The following is a 20,466-nucleotide window of genomic DNA, read 5'->3' on the forward strand; positions in this document are numbered from 1 at the left end:
TTGTAGACTAAACAGATTTATATAGGTTATATAGCTTGGTAAGGACACTGTATCTTCTTAAACAGGAGTATAAAGTGTATTGTGTATTATCCAATTCTAACTTTATAAATTCAGTTGTCAGTACAATCCTATGTGTATCTTATGACTGAGAAAACCAGTTTAGTGGTCAGTAACAGCAACATCATCTCTCACAAGCAGCAATAACATCAGTGCGTAGAGCAAATCTTGTTTCATTAATACAAACACTTGTACATGCATGAGCAATTGCTCAACTAAGTCACACACGTATTAAGTAGACAGACAGCACAGTTGTAGGTCCAAATTATTAGCCAGGAACACGGCAGTTTCCTTGGAATCTGTGCCCATTTCCTATTTGACGGTCCAAAGAATGAGGTTTTCCTTTCTTTGGCCATTTCCCTACCATATCCTGAGTCCACCCTTTCCACACAAGCTTGTTTCCATCTTAACTGTTTAAACACCCAAAACGGAAACTATGAGGAAACAGCAGTCTATTCTCCAGGGTCCTATCGTCTCTGTCTACATCATATTCTGTCTAGTCATTGCTTTTAAAACATAGCAGACAATTAACTGCTACCCAGAGGTTTTATGATGGACGTTTCTGTTATTGCATGCACGGATATTTAAATAACCATTATTTATGACCAATTAATAATGTAAAATCTATAAAGAAAATTATATGATTTCAAATTTGTGACAGCAATGTGAGGAAGGCTCTTTTCCATTCCAGAAAGACTGTGCCCCTGTATTAGCTATAACATGTTTTGGCAATAAGCACTTGAATATGTTGGATTTTCAGGAGAAATGAGGCTGCTAACAGAGTGCAAAGAGGTCCAAATTGCCAAAGACCCGGTTCAATGTACAGAAGCCAAGCCCGGAGTGGCTAATCGGGAGATTCGGGAGGATTCCCAATGGGCCTGCTCATGTCAATCTCGAGTTTGGGCCGGTTGGATGGGAAAAATAATTTTGACACTTATCTGTCACTTATCTAATCTTCTTCTTGCATTCATTCTCCATTCATCTGACAGCGCAGCCCTACATCGCAGCAGTAGATTAGATGGGTTCTACCATCTGAGGGAATTCTCCCCACCCAAATGTTTAAGTTGGTTTGGCCCACGAGGCATCTTTTCTGGAGCGCCGGTAAAAGTAAATATAGCAACAGAATAGCGCAAACCATCAGTCAGTGGTGATGGAGGGCAGGAAGAGGCCAGGTGGAGCCGAAAAGGCCAGGTAAAAAAAAAAAAGAAAGGCGATGGAAGAAGATGCTACCAGGACAGACCCCATGCAGCCGGTATTGCGCAACATAGCCAACTCAACTTAGCGTAGTTTATTTTGTAGATCCCAATACACACCATTAATTACAAATATGCAGTTTCAAGCTGAAAATAATAAACATAATTTGAAGTGTAATATATTAAAAAGTCTAACTGATTAATGGAATGTTTTTGTTCCGACGCTACTGTACTGATGATCCTGAGGAGGCCATGACTACTGAAGGGACAGGTAGAGGATAGTCTCACAGAGTTATTGTGTTATATGTGTTGAATGCAGCAAGTATGATGATCAAGCATAAAAATCTAAGTGACTTCAATAAGAGCCAAATCGTTATGGCCAGATGACTTGGTTGAAGTATCTACAAAACGGCAAGTTTATTTATTTACTTATTTAATCAGGACGTCATGTTTTACACAATTTGGTTACATTTATGACAGGACAGGTAGTTACTGCTTACACAAGATTCATCAGTTCAAGTTTTAATTTGAAACACAGTCATGGACAATGTTGTATCTCCAATTCACCTCACGTGCATGTCTTTGGACTGTAGGAGGAAACTGGAGCTCCGTGAGGAAACCCACACAAAAACACAGGGAGAACATGCAAACTCCACACAGAAAGACTCCACCTGGGAATCAAACCCAGGACCTTTTAGCTGTGAGGCAACAGGGCCACTGAGCCACCGTGCTGCCCGAAACAGCAAGTGGTGCTCATAGGTAGCTGTGGTGACTACCCTCTGACAGTGGTCCAGGAGGGACAAGCCAGGAACCACCAACAGGTTGTTGGGGAACCAGTACTCATTGATGCAAGAGTACTTGGCATTTGGTACAAACCAAAAGAATGGCTACTGCAGTTCATACTGCAAATCATATTTAAACTGATAAAGTGAATGTGTCCAACAAATCCTGCATTTCTCCAAAATTATGGGTCAATATAAATTATATGGTCAAAAGTATGTAGACATATGACTTGTTGGACATCATGTTCCAAAACCATGTCCAATAACTCTTTGTGGGAATGCTTTTCACAAGGTTTTAGGCCTGACTCACAGTTGGCATTCCAATTCATCTTAAAGTTTTTGATAAGGTGGTGGTCAGGGCTCTTTGCAAGCTGCTGGACTTTCCAACAAATCCTGTTTTCTCCAAGATCTGTCGGGCATTGTTTACCTGTGGAAAATATGGCACCAGAACTCACTGTAGGATAAAATACCTCACAATGTAAAGAAGTTTATAGATGTGTGGTTAATGATCTGGCATCAGATACCACAGGACTCCTTCGGATGTCTTGTGGATCCCATGTCTTGGTGTGATAGAGGTTGTCTTGACAGTATATTAGGCGCATGGTTTTAACGTTATGGTTAAAGCTCCACCTCTTTGTTATACCTCTTTGTGAAAGTCACTATGATGCAGCTCGGACCTTGCTTAGTAGATCTAATATAGCCTTGTATAAGTAATTTAAAGGTCATGTTTTAATTTATATGATCTAAAAATGTCATTGTATTTTACATTTATAAACTAAAGAAAAGAAAAATGCACCCACGTGGAAAGGACAGGGAACAAAACAACAATTAAAGCTGGTACTGCAGTGCATGTTGGAAACAGCACTTTTGGAGTGTGTCCCACACACTGGTCAGTGTGAAAGAGTCAACTCAGTGGGTTTATAAAGTGGAAAGTTTAATGAAGTAGTGAAGCGAGGGAACGTTGGGGACAGTGCTCTGTGCACAGATGGCCCTTTGTAACTCCTGACACCTGCCAGCTGCCCAGCCTTCAGAATGATGGCGCTGGGGGGAGCATGGACACCCTCTCTTCTAAGCTGCCTACAGTGGCTAAGGTTGACCTCTTGACCCTGGTGTCAGACTAGGCCAGCGAATGTTTTCTCTTTTCCCAGTGGGTCTGCAAGTTTTGTCTATGGTCCCATAAAATCGCCTCTAGAGTCTGCCTCTTGTTCACGCTGTCTAAATTTGCTGTAGATTGAATGGCCAGGGATTCTGTGCTCACCATGAACTTGTAATGTTATTTCAGGGAAAAAAGAGTACTGTATAAAAAATTATTGTACTTGGTATTGAAAGTCAGTTATTGCCAGTTACATTGTGTCACAAAGCTCATTAATATTAATGGAATAGTTCATAGCCAATAGTAAACAGCTGATAAAAGTTATATATGAAGCTGGATTGTTTTGCAGTAAGCAGTAGTGTTTTATACATTTAAACAGCTTAACCACTTAAATCTAGACAATCATATGTTTTATGCAGTTACAGATCAGTATATATTATATTGTCAAAAGCATGAAGACATCTGACTTCTTGGACATCACATTCCAGAACCATGTACCTGTATAATAACTAATAATAATAGTAGCATTTTTGTGAATGCTTTTCACAAGGTTTTAGGCTTGACTCACAGTTGGCATTCCAAATAATCTCAAAGGTGTTTGATAGGGCTGTGGTCAGGGCTAATATGATGTGACCATGATTAATATGATGACACATTTAATTTCTGATTAGAGCCAGTCTCTTACAGGATGACAAAGCCCCAATCCATATGATACCAGAAGTCATTAAATGGTTTGATAGGTATGGAAATGGTAATAAGTAATGCCCTTAATTCACCAGATATTAACCCAGATCTTCAACACCTGTTGGTAGCTTTGGATTCATGTGCAAAAGCATTGCGCACCATAATTATCTTTTAGTAGACTGGCATTAGACCTTTACATGCCATTTAGTAAACTCCAACTTCTTCTATCTTGCCACACTGATTATTGGAGTGCTACAGAAATAGCTGTCTGTCCAATAGGCTATCTCATCTCAGCACAGGACTTTTAGAGATATTTTAAAGTGACCATTGGGTTGCTTCTGGTGCAACATCTGTCAATGGAAACCAAAATCATCAACTCATTGAGGCCTGGATTCTAATTTAATAATTCAATTAAAATTAATTTAATCAGGGTAACTTATAATGTCACTCAGTAGTGTGTATGGTCCACACATGCCTATATGCACTTCTGACAATATCTGGGCATGCTCCCGATCAAACAGCGGATGGTGTCTTGGGGGATCTCTTCTCAAACCTGGATCAAGATTCATTTCTGCAAAGTCTAAGTTTGTAAATTCTATTTACAAAATACACTGTAGATTTTTGTTTGTATTTCTTTGTGCATTTATCATTTAAATAAAGGTTCAGAAAAAATACCAAATCACAGATTATTGCAGATTTTATTGCACTTTTCCTTATAATAAAAGTATAAGTAATGTAATAAGTAAGGCCTTACCTAATACACAGCCCAAAAATTGCGTCAACGACCATGAAATGAGCCGTTGTGTTTAGCGATTTAACATTTTTCATTCGTGTAGCATATTAAATATGAGGCGGTCCTAGCAATCATACGGCAATTAACTTTTCTGTGTAGTGTACTGACAATGTTTGATGTATGTGTTTACGGATTAAGTGCATTTCGTCACCTTGAGGATAGGCTACGATTGGTTGTCGATGTACAGTTTATTTCTTACTGTATAAACTCAGCAAACTCCAAGGAAGCTTGGTTACACAAAATATCCAAGACGTTGAAGTCTAAAGCAGCTAAAAACACTACTCAGGTAAGAGAGTTTGGAAAACTTCCAACCAATTCCAAACCACCAAAACACGAACAAGAATGTTTGTCTTTTAACTGTTAAGGTAGGCTGTGCTGTGTATTGTAGCTTCCATTTATTCTATCGTTCAACTTGTGTATTGTCATTATGTTATTTAATGCCTTTCATGATATCTGTGATTTCTGAAAAAACGAGGTCTGTAAAATTGAGCAAATTTCCCCATGATTTTAGTAGCTCCCTAATAATATATAATTCCTTATTTTGTGCCCACAACACATTGAAACATATAATCATTAAACGATTCAGAGAAAAAATGGGAAAGAGCACAAAGTAAAACTACGCACAAACCTACTTGCTCAATGAATACAAACACAAATGCATCTCATCAATGAAGTCACAAATGCACACATTAAAGTAAATAAGTAAAACAGTAGTTAGCAGACCAGAATATGAGTGACATCATAATTACAGCATTTGATCTCACATAACCGGTGTACCACCCTGCTATATAGCATCACATTACAAATCCAAAGTTGTCAACCATTGTGGTCTGCAACTGTAATAACACATCCAAAGCAACATTTAAGAGCAGGGAAACCCAATGCTTTCTGTGCCTCAACCCACAGCCAAAATAACACGCCTTGTAATAATACAAACACGAAAAGAAAAGACACATGACAATCTTTCATCTGGGCAAACTTGTCCACAAATTCACAAATGAATTCAATTTCAGTTAATAGCTCAAGTAAATGGATTCATTATACTGCCTTGCTATTAGAAGTGGCTAACAGAACTGTAATGACTAGCCAATACCATAAATGATGTTGTAAGCTTATGTAAATATATATTTTATTGGCTGCTCTCAGCCAATGTATTAACCAATATTTGAAATGTATCAAACAGCAATACAGCGGTCATATGTAATACATGCACAACAATATTAGTTGCGAAGAAAAAATAAAAATGACACTTGTTAAAATGAACACAGTTTGTTGCTGCCTTTACAAATAGTTCAAGTGGAAGCCATGTTATTGCTCTATAACGGGGATAGCATGGATAATGCAAATATTAAAAAACAGAGTTTCTTACATTTACTTTTATTTCATTGCAGACAGTCTGAACCTGAGATATCTCATGTTTTGTCTGCTCAAACATTCATTCCTGCATTTCAGGCCTGCAACACATTCCAAAAAAAGTTGGAACAGTAAAGCATTTACCACTTTGTAATGTTGCTATTCCTTTTCACCACACTTAAAAGACGTTTTGGCACCGAGGAGACCAAGTGATTTAGTGTTTCAGCTTTATTTTGTCTCATTCTTCCTGCAAACACGTCTTAAGATGTGCAACAGTACGGGGTCGTCGTTGTAGAATTTTTTGTTTCAAAATTCTCCACACATTCTCTATTGAGGACATGTCAAGACTGCAGGCGGGCCAGTCCAGTACCGTACCCTCTTCTTCCGCAGCCATGCCTTTGTAATGTGTGCAGCATGTGGTTTTGCATTGTCTTGTTGAAAAATACATGGACGTCCCTAGAAAAGATGACGTCTTGAAGGCAGCATATGTTGCTCTAAGATCTCAATGTACTTTTCTGCATTAATGCTGCCATCACAGCAGTGTTAATTACATTTGCCAAGGGCACTGACACAGCCCCATACCATGACAGACCCTCGCTTTTGGACTTGTTGCTGATAACAGTCTGGATGGTCCTTTTCATCTTTGGTCAGGAGCACACAGCATCCATTTCTTCCAAAAAAGACCTGGGATGCTGATATATCTGACCACAATACACGTTTCCACTGTGTGATGGTCCATCCTAGATGCCTCCAAGCCCAGAGAAGTTGACGCCACTTCTGGACATGGTTAACATAAGGCTTCTTTTTTGCACAGTAAAGTTTTAAGTGGCATTTGTGCTTGAAACTCTTTATTGTAGTGTTTGACAAAGGTTTGCCAAAGTAATCCCTTGCCCATGTGGTTATATCAGCTATTGTTGAGTGGTGGTTCTTGATGCAGTGCCGTCTGAGGGATTGAAAATTACAGGCTTCAGCTTAAGTTTGTGCCCTTGGTTTCAATGGTACATTGTTTTTAAACATTTCAATACTTTTCTCACACATTTGTTGACAAACTGGAGATCCTCTGATCATCTTTGCTCATCACAGACTCAGCCTTTCCTGGATGCTGCTTTTGTACCAAACTATGATTACAATCACCTGTTGACATCACCTGTTTTGAATCATCATTATTTAGTTTTTTCACCTTGTTACTAGCCCTACATTGCCTTCTCTAAGGACTATTGCAATGCACAGTGAACTTTTTTCTCTGCTTAATCAGACAGCAACCAAAGCCTGAACATTAGCTAATTATCCAAAGCATATCTAATTTATTAGAGCAATCAAAATCAAGCTAAGAGCTCTATGTCTGGATCTCAGTAGGACTTGGGCAAGATTATGCAAGTGAATAATAAGAAAGTGCAAATTGCTACAGCAATGTATGAAGCTAATTCTCTTTAAAATTCAGTCATATTTTAAGAAAACCTATTATAAACCTATAAAAGAACTCCTTTTAAAAGTTTTTTGTTCAAAGAAACATGTGTTCCAATTATGCACAGGAAAAAGTTGTAGAAATCATTGAAATTCCTAGAATGCCAGGACATGCATGCTCCCTACAAATGTATGTAAACTTTTAACCATATGTGTTAAAGAAACATTACCCCCAACATATTGTTATTTTATATAAGACTGAATCAAAAGTGTGGTATTGTCTGAAAGCCATGGCACAATTTATCAAGAAATGTTTGACATGTATAAGCCATGTCTGCCAGCTGTGATTGAGGAAGATGGATTACTCTTTTCTCTGAAAATTGGATAATTGCAGGTTTAAAATGAATGCTTTGCCAAGTGCTGGGTGCTGTTTTAAAATAAGTGGTTGGGGGAAGGTTTACATGAATAAAGTTCTATAGAGTGTGGGAGTGAAGACAAAATTAGAAATCAAATAATAAACAGAGACTTTTTTATTTTTAGTGATACCATAATAATTAGTTATTCATATAGTAAACAAATATTTAAACATTTCTTTTGTTCATTTGTACTTTTAGTGCATGTATGCACTTTAACTTTTTACACATATTGTCTTTTTATTTTGTACTAATAAATGTATTAATATGCAAACATATGCAAACATCTATTTATTGCTTGGGACAATATTGTGTATTGAGTAGCAATTACTGTAAAAGTAAAGCAGGTACCTAAAGCTATTAGGGACAAAAATATTAAACACTGGAATGGAAAAGCTAGAGAACCATATAGTAAACACTTCAAAGATCGCTGTCAATACAGTTGGAACAATATTTTGCTAGATTAATATTCATGGAACCACAATTTTAGAGGTCTTATTAAAAGTAGTATTTAATCTTGTGAGATTAAACTAATTATAGACATTCCAACAAAACAACAACACCAAAAAAGTAACAAATTTAAGACTATGTCCAGACTTAAATTCTACATGTTTATATAAGATTCAAGTCAGGATATATAATCCTATAATATATACGTACATATATACACTTTGTTAGCCCCCTTTCATGCTGTTCTTTAATGGTCTGGACCACCACAGAGCAGGTATTATTTAGGTGGTGGATGATTCTCAGCACTGCAGTGACACTGACATGGTGGTGGTGTGTTAGTGTGTGTTGTGCTGGTATGAGTGGATAAGACACAGTAATGCTGATGGAGTTTTTAAAAACCTCACTGTCACTGCTGGACTGGGAATAGTCCACCAACCAAAAATATATCCAGCCAACAGCGCCCCGTGGGCAGCGTCCTGTGACGACTGATGAAGGTCTAGAAGGTGACCAACTCAAAGAGCAGCAATAGATGAGCGATCATCTCTGATCGACAAGGTGAACCAACTAGGTAGGAGTGTCTAATAGAGTGGACAGTGAGTGGACACAGTATTTAAAAACTCCAGCAGCACTGCTGTGTCTGATCCACTCATACCAGCACAACACATACTAACACACCACCACCATGTCATCGTCACTGCAGTGCTGAGAATGACCCACCACCTAAATAATACCTACTCTGTAGTGGTCCTGGGAGAGTCCTGACCATTGAAGAACAGGGTGAAAGGAGGCTAAAAAGCATGCAGAGAAACAGATGGACTACAGTCAGTAATTGTAAAACTACAAAGTGCTTCTATATGGTAAGTGGAGCTGATAAAATGGACATCATGTGTCGAAACAAGGAGGTGGTTTTAATGTTATGGCTGATATACAGTATATCTTCAACAGTAAAATGTTATATTCAACAGTAAATTTAAAGGGCATTGTGTATGTAAATGTGTCTGCATTTAATGCCAAAAACCTTGTAGGTTATGTATTAAAACAATGCAAGAGCCAAAATGTGCAGTATTATGTTCATGCCAACATGTAAGGTGTGCTTCTCTCCCACATATATATTGATGTCAAAAGTTGACACACTTGTAAGAGACTTGATGTGTGAATGTCTCGAACACTCCAGAGATAAAAGCTCCTGACTAATGGCTTGCAGTTGTGCTAAAGAATTTTGACTATTATTTTGTCTACTTTCTAAAATGCACCTGTTCTACTTGCAGCTGATCATAACTACAAAGAGGGGACCAACTCCATATCAGTCCTTATACATTTGAAATGGGATGTCCAGCAAAATGGTCAGGGCCAACTCCATAGCAATTCCAATCCAACTGGACACAAGTTTGTTTGTTGTCTTCAGAACTGATTCAACTTTGTGAATTTGTATACCTGGATTATTGAGCATGCATCAAAAGTACTTCCCAATGGTTTTCTTACTGTCCAACAAGTGTCCGCATACTTTTGGCCACCTAGTGTATGTCTATGCTGTAATGTGGGGAAAAAAAGAATACTGTCTGATATCTAATAGCAGCACTGCCACATGTTGCTTCTTGTGTTTTGGTTTGAACTTGTTGATAGGTGATAACATTAAATCACACTTGGTCACAGAATTAAACACCAACAGGTGGATTCTGGGATATTTTATAGCTGCTGACAAATTTTGTCAAGGTAGATGGGTGAAAGTGTGTAAATACTGGCTGCTTGAATTACGGTCACGGTGCCACATAAAGGTTCAGGATGTGATGCCCCACCAGCTGTTATGTATTAGGAAAAGAAGGTAAAAACAGCAAGCACAGTAAAACACAAACCATGAAAACGAACATGCACTAACTGTAAGGAGGTTGGGTTATTTGCAAAACAGTGTAGGACACCTTTTGTAAAAAAAAGAATTAGTTATGGCAGAATTGAGGTTCAGTTATAGTCTATTCTTCTTGGCAATTTGTCTTCAACTTCCCAGGGTTACAAGGTTCCCTCTGATTGACTCCCAGTTTTATATTTTATGTTATTTTATTTTTACAAACCTGTCTTTTGAGTTATTTCCTGACCATAAGCCTGAAAGAATGTTGTGAAATGTGCAGTATTTTTGGTGGTTCCATTGTGTGGATTATCAAACCAATTAACCTTCCTCATGATTGATACTCATCCCATTCAACTGACCTATATCATGGAATTTTATATTAACTGCTGGTTAATTATGTTAATAATCTCACCGGAGCCACTTGCCTGGCTGAGAGAGGGTGGGCTAAATGGGGATTCACCTGTTTGCTGCTGCCACATCAACACCTACTGTCTGGTTTACATTTTAGACATTTAGCAGACGCTCCTATTGAGAGCGACTTACAAAGTGCTTCCTAGTGAACATTACCTTACTCCAAGAGTACAAATCTGCTGAAAATCATGTTAGAACCTATTTTTTAAATGCAAGAAATAAATAAGAGCATTACTAAGTACGTCAGCTTAATTTTTTTTTTAATCATTAAGGTTTTTAATCGTCTTTTGAAGACAGTGAGAGACTCAGATGTTTGGACAGTCAAGGGAAGCTCGTTCCTCCACCTAGGCGCAAGTACAGAGAAGAGCCTTGATACTTGTCTTCCTCGAGTTCTGGGTGGAGGATCAAGTCGAGCGAGACTAGTGGCTCAGAGGTTGCGTGGTACAGAGCGGGGTTTTATTAGATCTCTAAGGTAGCTTGGGGCTACAAATAACTTTGTAGGCGAGCTACAAAAGGCTGATGTCGCAGTGTTTAGGTTGGTTAAAAACCAGACGGGCAGCTACATTTTGGGTGAGTTGCAAAGGTTTAATAGTGGACATAGGAGTACCTGCCAGGAGGGAGTTGCAGTAGATTACAAGTGACTGGTTGAGGTACATTTTCCATCTTCAGCATTTGGCAGATGCTTTTATCCAAAGCGAAGTTCGGTACTGTGATTGTATATTGTCTAAGCAAATGACTTGCTCAAGTGCCCAGCAGCGGCAACCTGGCAGTGATGGGGCTTGAACCAATGACCTTTTGATTACTAGTCAGCAACTTAACCACTAGGTTAATTGTACACATGTATAAGCTGTGGAAGAATATAAAGGGAGCAGCATGGTTGAACCACAAATGAATCGTAACGACATGCTCTTAAGCTAATAATACAGAAGTTAATAGAGATGCCAGCAGTTATTTATAGGCTGTATATCAACAACACTTAGAAATGCTGCCAACATATTTTGTGACCTGACAAGTCCACCTTTCAGATTTTTTTTTTTTTTTTTAATAATGGGCAGTGTGTTCTTCATGCCAAATAAAAACAGAACCATCTTTAACGTTCCAAAGCAAACTTTAAAAATCATCATTTGTTACGAATTGGGGTCGTCTTAGTGCTAATGAAATGGGTAATAGAGGAGTACATTACATTATGAAGGAACATATTCTGCCATCTAGACAATAGGTTTTTCAGAGACGGACCGGCTTGTTGACAGAACATGGTTAAAATGATGCATTAATCTTACAGCGTATCATTAAGTTCAGAATTATGTGACCTTAGAGACAAATACATGAGGCTTTCAGATACTGTTTCACTGCTCCAAAGGGAGCATTTCCTTTCTAGGTTCTCAAGACAGCTATCAGGCTGCATTCCTCACAGCAAATCCCATCTTCTTCATAATGTAAATGAGTTCCTCCAGAGGCCATAGGTAGTGTCCTCTTCCCAGGAGTCCACCCAAGCTGAACAACATACAGCAAGCTTCAAAACAGGAAGCCAGGGCATTGTCCATATGTTGTCTTCACTCACAAGGGTGTGGCAACTTTTACGTGGCTAATGGAGAAAACAGTGGCTGTGAGGAATGTCTAGAATTTTTGTGAAAAAGGCCATAATGTGATGAGACCCTGGATTGTTTAAACCTGTTTAATTTAACCAACCCGTTGAGACAGATTAACCAAGGACTACATTTGGTTCTAACAGAAAAGTTTCTACAGACCACATTTTCATAAAAGTTGGAAAGTTTGGAATAAAACCAAAATGCAAAAAAACAAACAAGACTTTGATGCCTACCAGACATTTAAAGAAATTCTGAACAGAAGCCAAACTGCATTATATGACCTTTCCTATAAGTTGCACTTTTTATTTAATTGGGAACAGAAAGTGTTACGTGGGTGGAGAAAGGACTCAAGCGCGGGGGTTAAATGAAATAATGATTTTATTTACTTAAATAAAACAATAAAATCAAAAGACAAAACAGAAACAAAAACAAATAGAAACCCCAATGGACGGCGCTGGGCGCTGCCGGCAACAAAAAACCAAAAGGGAAAAAAATAAAAGATGCTGGACGTGAACCCCGGTCGTTGCGCGAGGAACCGGGCGCGTTACCAGCGCGCCAATGCAGCACGGATGAGGGGGTGAGTGTAAACGCTGAAGGCGCTTCGGTGAGCTGACGCAAGGGTAGCAAATCTCCGCTAATAGCCTAGCCCCAGCACAGCGGTTGGCTAGGGTTGTTCGCTATCGGCGGACACCTCGCTTAAGGAACCACACCGATCTGAAAGCAGAGAGAAAATCATATTTGGTTAGTCAAGTTCACAAATGCGGATACGAACCGGGTGATGGCGTGATAGCCGAGCGCTTGACGGCATCACCATCAGGCAGTACGAAACCCACACGAACTCAGTATAAACCAGTTGGATTCGAACCGGGTAGTGGCGTTTTAGCCGAGCGCTTGACGGCATCGCCACCAGGCAGTTACAGAATCCATTGGGCCACTAGAAAGTGAACGCCCCCGAAATCACCTATGGTGCGGTTTGGGGGGAACAGAAGGCTCCTTCTTTAGCCGCAGCTGGAGACCATTCGAACCAGGGTTGCTGGCGGACCAACCGAACGTTTTACGGAGTCGCCACCCAAGGGTTGCAGAATCCAATAGCTAGATTCAATAAGCGAACTATAGCGGTGAGAGATCCAGCGCCGTGTCACGGGGCTGGCTTCACCTGCTAAAGCTAAATGCTAAGCCAATAATACTGATTAAGCGAACCGGTTATTGACTAAGGTAATCAAGCTCCTAATGTGGATTCGAACCGGGGTTGCTGGCGGACCAACCGAACGTTTTACGGAGTCGCCACCCGACGGTTGCAGAATCCAATAGCTAGATTCAATAAGGGAACGATAGCGGTGAGAGAACCAGCGCCGTCACACGGGGCTGGCTTCAACCGCTAATGCTAAATGCTAACGAGGAAATAAAAAGCAGTTCGAGGACTGCACGGCATCGCACCACGCTACTTCTAAGAAAGGTAAAGCAAAGCTAATTACCTCAACCTTGCGGTCTACACACCCTAATGGCCTTATGCCACCAGGGGTACCTCTAAGGCTAAAAAGAAGCGTGGGGGAGCCGTCAGCAGTCCCCACGGACACCGCAGTGCCCTAACGAGCTGGCCTATTACTTAAGGCCTAGCTCAGAACTGCTCTGTAAGGCTTGTGACGTCGGGGAAGAGTGGTAAGTCCCACAAACGCCACAGAACCTTACAGAAAGTACTAAGTGTTGCAGCTTTACAAGGGAAATTTTGGTCGTCTGTGGTCACCATTGCTGGATTCTCCTCTTCATGATGCACCATACATTTTCAAAAAGAGGCCTGGAAATAACCACTGACTTCCTCGAAAAAGCCCCTACCCTGATCACAGCATGTCTTTCTAAAATTCCAACATATGTCTCTATATTATTGGCACCTTCACACAAATGCAAGTCACCCATGACATGGGCTCCAATTCTGTTTTCTCGGAAGACAAGCTGAAACGTGAACTTTTCTAACCAAAGAACACTTTATTTTGATCTATCTGAATTGAGCTCGGGTCCAAATCTCACTCACTCACTTACTTTCTTAACCGCTTATCCAATCAGGGTTGCGGGGGGTGGGTGGGTGGGCGCAAGGCAGACAGTACCACCATGGACGGGGCGCCAGTCCATTGCAGGACAGACACACACACACACATACACACACCCATTCACCTACAGGGCAATTCAGTGTCTCCAATTAACCTGGCTGCATGTTTTTGGACTGTGGGAGGAAACCGGAGCTCCCGGAGGTAGCTCCCTCTTGGAACGTCCTGCCTGGGGATCAAACCCAGGACCTTCTTGCTGTGAGGCAACAGTGCTACACACCGAGCCACCGTGCCACCACTGGGTCCAAAACTCTTTGCAGCATTTTTGCATAGAATTAATGGCTCTTTGAGCTGAGCATTTCTTGACACAACAGTGAATCATGTTAATTGACAATGGTTTCCTGAAGTACTCCTGAGCCCATGTGGCTATATTACTTACAGTAATACACACAGTAATATTAAATGTTGTCATTAGTTGATGACTGATGCATAGCTGAAATGTGTATTGTGCTATTGAGTTAAAAAGCTATGGTTGGTCATAGTATGGAAGTGTATTCGTGCCCATTGCATATACACTGCCTGGCCAAAAAAAAGGTCACACACACTAATATTTTGTTGGACCGCCTTTAGCTTTGATTACGGCACTCATTCGCTGTGGCATCGTTTCCACAAGCTTCTGCAATGTCACAACATTTATTTCTGTCCAGAGTTGCATTAATTTTTCCCCAAGATCTTGTAATGATGATGGGAGATTTGGACCACTGCTCAAAGTCTTCTCCAGCACATCACAAAGATTCTCAATGGGGTTCAGGTCTGGACTCTGTGGTGCCAATCCACATGTGAAAATGATGTCTCATGCTCCCTGAACCACTCTTTCACAATTTGAGCTCGATGAATCCTGGCATTGTCATCTTGGAATATGCCCGTGCCATCAGGGAAGAAAAAATCCATTGATGGAATAACCTGGTGGTTCAGTATATTCAGGTAGTCAGCTGACCTCATTCTTTGGGCACATAACGTTGCTGAACCTAGACCTGACCAACTGCAGCGATCCCAGATCATAGCACTGCCCCCACAGGCTTGTACGTAAGCACTAGGCATGATGGGTGCATCACTTCAGCCGCCTCTCTTCTTACCCTGATGCGCCCATCACTCTGGAACAGGGTAAATCTGGACTCATCAGACCACATGACCTTCTTCCATTGCTCCAGAGTCCAATCTTTATGCTCCCTAGCAAATTGAAGCTGTTTTTGCCGGTTAGCCTCACTGACAAGTGGTTTTCTTAAGGCTACACAGCTGTTTAGTCCCAATCCCTTGAGTTCCCTTCGCATTGTGCGTGTGGAAATGCTCTTACTTTCACTATTAAACACATCCCTGAGTTCTACTGTAGTTTTTCTACCATTTGATTTCACCAAAAGTTTAAGTGATCGCCGATCACGATCATTCAGGATTATTTTCCGACCTTATTCCTTCCTCGAAGATGATGTTTCCACACTGTCCTTCCACTTTTTAATAATGCGTTGGACAGTTCTTAACCCGATTTTAGTAGTTTCAGCTTCTCCTTAGATGTTTTCTCTGCTTGATGCATGCCAATAATCTGACCCTTCTAAAACAGATTAACATCTTTTCCACAACCACAGGATGTGTCTTTCGACATGGTTGTTAAACAAATGAGAAGCTACTCACTGCATCAGTTAGGGTTAAATAACTTGTTGCCAGCTGAAACATAATCACCCATGCAGTAATTATCCAATGGGATACTCTTACCTGTTTGCTTAGTTAAATCCAGGTGGTGACCTTTTTTTTCGCCAGGCAGTGTATAATATATAAGGTCAATCAGTGGCATTTATTTAATTTTTATTTATAAAGTTGTGAAATGTAAAATAGTTTTTTAAAGTAAAAGCGAGTTTATAAATGACCATGCCTTGTTTTTATTAGCATTGCACAGAAACTTATTTTGTAACTGATGTTTTCAAAGCACCACTCAAATCTTTTGGCTCATGTTACTAACATAGACGTTGGGGAATTCACTGCACCACAGCAACAGGTGTGAGGCAGGTGCCTGATCATAGAAACCACTGTTCAAATATGCATGAGCTTCATCATTACAGCCTAACTGCTGTCACAGTTTATACAGCGTTAACACAGAACAATAGGGGGAGAACCGGGCTGTTGCTGTTACACAATCCTGCATTTCATGCATGCAGAGAAAGCGCTTATTTGAGACTTGTAATGAGCTTTTTTTATTCTATAAGAAGTGGGTGAATAATTGATCTTCAGTGCAGCTGTAATGGGTGGCTGGTTTAATCCAGTGGTTCTTAACCTTTCTGTCAGCTGTAATGCAATGTCCTAAACGCATAAACGGTGGCCAGAAACCACTCTCATAGACAGCACATATTAATTATTAAATAGGAACAATAATCTTGTAGTTTATGTGCACTGTGTGTGCTGTGGGCCATGATCCACAGGTTTAGAACGCCTGATTAACAGAAATTCCAGCTCAAAAAGTAAAATATAGCTTTTGATGGTAATTCTTGTGACATTTACACTTAAATATAAAATAATTTAAATATACCTTTTTGTCTTAAAAAAGAATAGAATTATTACACAATTACTATAGATTCAAGGGTGTCTGCTCTACAGCTAGACCATGAATTGACCATCTATCAAAAAATGCTCACTCATGTAAAAGCCATTATATAATTGTCACTTTTTAATTCAGTGAAGAGGACAAGAGTGCATATCAAAGAATATGGCCACTTTTAACTGAGCCATTCCTATTTAACTGCTTGCAACAGACAACAGACTTGCACATTAATGTCATAAATGAAACTACTTGGCACAACTTAATAGGCAGCATGGGCAGCACAGTGGCTCAGTGGGTTTCGCTATCGCCTCACAGCAAGAAGGTCCTGGGTTCAATCCCCAAGTGGAGCAGTCCGGATCCTTTTTGTGTGGAGTTTGCATGTTCTCCCCATGTCTGAGTGGGTTTTCTCCGGGAGCTTTGGTTTCCTCCCACAGTCCAAAGACATGCAATTGAGGTGAATTAGAGATACAAAATTGTCCATGACTGTGTTCGACATTAAACTTGTGAACTGATGAATCTTGTGTAGCGAGTAACTATAAATGTAACCAAAGTGTGTAAAACATGACGTTAAAAACCTAATAAATAAATAATAATAATAATAGCCAGCACAGATGCTCAACACGCCTGTGCTATGCAGCTTCAGAGTCCTCAGTTTTAAACAGTGACCTCAGTTACTGGTTGGATTGTAGATGGACAGTCCACTCTAAGTTGCCCCTAAGTGTAAATGTATGTGATGGGGGGTTTTCTTCTGTTTACTTTTGCATGGTACAGGTTTCCAGGATTTACTCTGGACCACTGAGGGTAAATGGATGGATAAATGAATGGATTTTACTATTCCTAAAAGTAGATAAAATCAGATGTACACACACATACAACGCTGAGTATAGTATCCACAAACCTTACTCCAGCTCAGACTGAAGAAGTCATTCGGATTGAGTGACGAAACGTATCTCTACAACAAACTTGTGTGCAGATGAACTGATTCAACTTTGTGGATTTGTGTACTTGGATTACTGAGCATGCATCAACAGATGCAGAGTATAGTAATTTCACTGTAATTTCTAAATGCATTAATTACACTTATTGCATTTAAATGAATCTTTTCACTGCCTCACATATATAAAGGATTCACATATTTTCAAGTTTAGACAAAAAATCAAGTAGTATTTCCCAATTTATACAGTTACTTGAAATAATGCTAAAGCTGCACGTTAACTAGCATTTGCGTAAAAGTCGTACCTTACTGAGGGAGTGCGAATAGTGAGAGGGATGACTGGACAGAGGCTTTGTCTCCATCTAGTGGACAGTTTTCTGAAACACCATTAGAAAAAAAGACTGGAATTGTACCAAGCAGAATAAATACATATGTTTTGTAAACATATAAACGACATAATATGTCGCGATAACGAGAATTTATTTATTTATTAGTCATGTTTTACACTCTTTGGTTAAATTCATGACAGGAACGGTATTCATTACACAAGATTTATAAGTTCACAAGTTTAATGTCAGTCACAGACAATTTTAAATCTCCGATTCACCTTACTTGTGTGTCTTCAAACTGTGGGAGGAAACCGGAACTCCCGGAGGAAACCCACGCATACACGGGGAGAACATGCAAACTCCACACAGAAAGGCCCCGGGCCGTTAACGAGAAAGATACGAGAAACATTACACAATATATGACGAGTGGCCTAGATCATCACAGCCGTTATGTTACTCACCAACTCTAGTGTTTTTATTGCTTTAATACAACAGTTTTTACAAAATAAAATAAAGAATCCTGAATTTTATACTAAATATGCTTAATACTGAAATTATATTCCGCCAAAACATTGTTTCACAACAAATAAGTTGATGTTATGCAACGGGAGCAAATCCCTTGTCTTAAAACGCTTCTCAACCATATATATTGTGTATGGTCAAAACTAATTTATTTATTGTCTGTTTCACCACAGTCTTACCGTGGTCAGGTTATGGTGAGTCTGATTCATCGGACAAAACGCATGAAACATCTCTGCCCAGGTTGCCAGTCCATGACAGAGCACACACACTTAGACTTAGGGCAATTTTAGTAGTTCTAATTGGCCCGACTGCATGTTTTTGGACTTTGGCAGCCTGGCCGGGGAATCCATTTTTTCAGACTGTTACTCCGTGTTTGGAGTATTTGACTGTTTGGAGTATTTGACTGAAGAAGTCATTCGGATTGAGTGACAAAACGAACTCCAAACTCAGGCCCTTATTGCTGTGAGGCAACAGTGCTACCCACTGTGCCACCATGCTTTCCTATTAGAACAAGATGTTGTATTATAAAGCAGAAAAGAAAATGTCAGAAAGATGAAAAATTAGAAGAAATATACTCCAAACACGGAGTAACAGTTTGAAAAAATGGACAAGCATAAGAATCTGAGCAAATTCGAGTGCCAAACTGTAATGCCTAGAACACTTGGTCAAAGCATCTCCAAAACGACAGGTCTTGTGTGGTGTTCCCAGTATGCAGTGGTTAGTACTAACCAAAAGTGGTCCAAGGAAGGCTAACCAGTATACCAGTGATAGGGTCAAGGGCACTCAAAGCTCATTGATGACTGTGTAAATGCTAAGCCACCTGATTCAGTTAACCAGAAGAGCTACTGTAACGAATTGCAGAAAAAAATTTAATGCTTGCTATGTTTATTTATTAAGACTTGAATGTCAAGTTACATTCATGACAGAAACGGTAGTTATTCGTTACATCATACGTCATCAGTTTACAAGTTTAATGTCAAAAGGAGTCATGGAAATTTTGTATCTCCAATTCACCTCAATTGCATGTCTTTGGACTGCAAAGTGGTGACCTTCCAGAGGAAACCCACGCAGACACCGGGAGAACATGCAAACTCCACACAGAAAGAACCCAGATCACCCCACCTGGGGATCCAACCCAAGACCTTCTTACTGAGAGGTGACTGTGCTACCCGCTAAGCCACCATGCCGACCCTAATGCTTGCTATGAATAAAAATGGGTCGGCAAACAGAATGCATTATGCATATGGGCCAACAGTCCACCGCTAAAAGCATTTACAATGAGTGATTAGAACTGGACCATGGAGCAATGGAAGGTGGCCTGGTCTGATGAACCACATTTTCTTTTACATCATGTGTACGACTAGGTACATGTGCATGGTTGACCTGGGGAGGAGATGGCACCAGGATGCACTATGGGAAGAAGGCGAGCCAGTGTGGGTTTTCCTCTGGGTTTTGTTCTCCTTTCTGTCATGGCATTTACCTAACACATATCACTTACTCAAACACTGGTATACCCATTCATTTTAACAGAATTTCCTAATGGCAATGGCTTTTTCAGCACCCGGTCTCACTGCAGAAATCGTTCAGAAATGGTTTAAACATCACAGAGTATTGCTTTAGCCTCCAACTCCATGGAAACCCTGCCTCACAACTTACAGGAACTACTGGTAAGGTCTTGGTGGCAAATAACACAGGACAGCTACAAAGGTCTTGTGGAGTCCATACACCAATGGGTCAGTGCTGTTTGGGCTATAAGAGGGGGACCTACATAATAATAGGCAGATGGTTTAGGATTCAAGAAGCATTCAAACCTCATGAATTTGATTTTAAGAAAATATAATTGGCATTCCCCCCACAATTCACATTAATACAGATGTTGTAAGAAATTCATTTAAAATCAAAAAGTTAAATCTCTTATTTACAAAAGTATTCAGACCCTTTGAGCAGTACTTAAAAAAAAAAAATCTTCTTTGGCCACAGATGAGAG

The sequence above is a fragment of the Trichomycterus rosablanca genome, chromosome 5 (genome assembly GCF_030014385.1).
Source record: "Trichomycterus rosablanca isolate fTriRos1 chromosome 5, fTriRos1.hap1, whole genome shotgun sequence".
Classification (NCBI taxonomy): Eukaryota; Metazoa; Chordata; class Actinopteri; order Siluriformes; family Trichomycteridae; genus Trichomycterus; species Trichomycterus rosablanca.